Below are 555 nucleotides of genomic sequence, written 5' to 3'. Positions count from 1 at the left end.
GAGAGAGATAAAGCAGAGTGTCAACAATTATTGAATCCAGACACCAGGCACAGTGGCTCACATATGTAATCCCACTTGAGACCAGGATTTGAGATCAGCCTGTGCAACACAGCAAGACCCCGTCTCTTAAAAAAAAAAAAAAAAAAAATAGCTGGGCATTGGCGGCCTGCGCCTGGAGTCCCAGCTGTTCAGGAAGCTGAGGTGGGAGGGCCACTTGGGGCTGTTTTCAAGCGTTGAGGCTGCAGTGAGCTGTGATCGCACCACTGCACTCCAGCCTGGGCAGCAGAGTGAGACACTGTCTGAAAAAAATAAAATAGAAAATATTGTTGAATCTAGCTGGAGAATATCTGGTATTATTTATACTATTACACCACTCTTTCGATTTCTCTGAATGTTTGAAATTTTCCCAAATAAAAAACTGGGGGAGATTTTTTAAACCTAAAAAATGTTTAATAGTTAAAAAAAAAAATTACTTTGGCTGCCGAGCAGAGACTGGTTTGGGGGGAAGTGACCACATGAAGAATCCATAAAATCCTGACTCAGTATCCCCCTCTG

The sequence above is a fragment of the Mandrillus leucophaeus genome, unplaced genomic scaffold (genome assembly GCF_000951045.1).
Source record: "Mandrillus leucophaeus isolate KB7577 unplaced genomic scaffold, Mleu.le_1.0 Scaffold857, whole genome shotgun sequence".
NCBI classification, from domain to species: Eukaryota; Metazoa; Chordata; class Mammalia; order Primates; family Cercopithecidae; genus Mandrillus; species Mandrillus leucophaeus.
The sequence above is the reverse complement of the archived record's forward strand: the minus strand, read 5'-3'. Positions refer to the sequence as shown.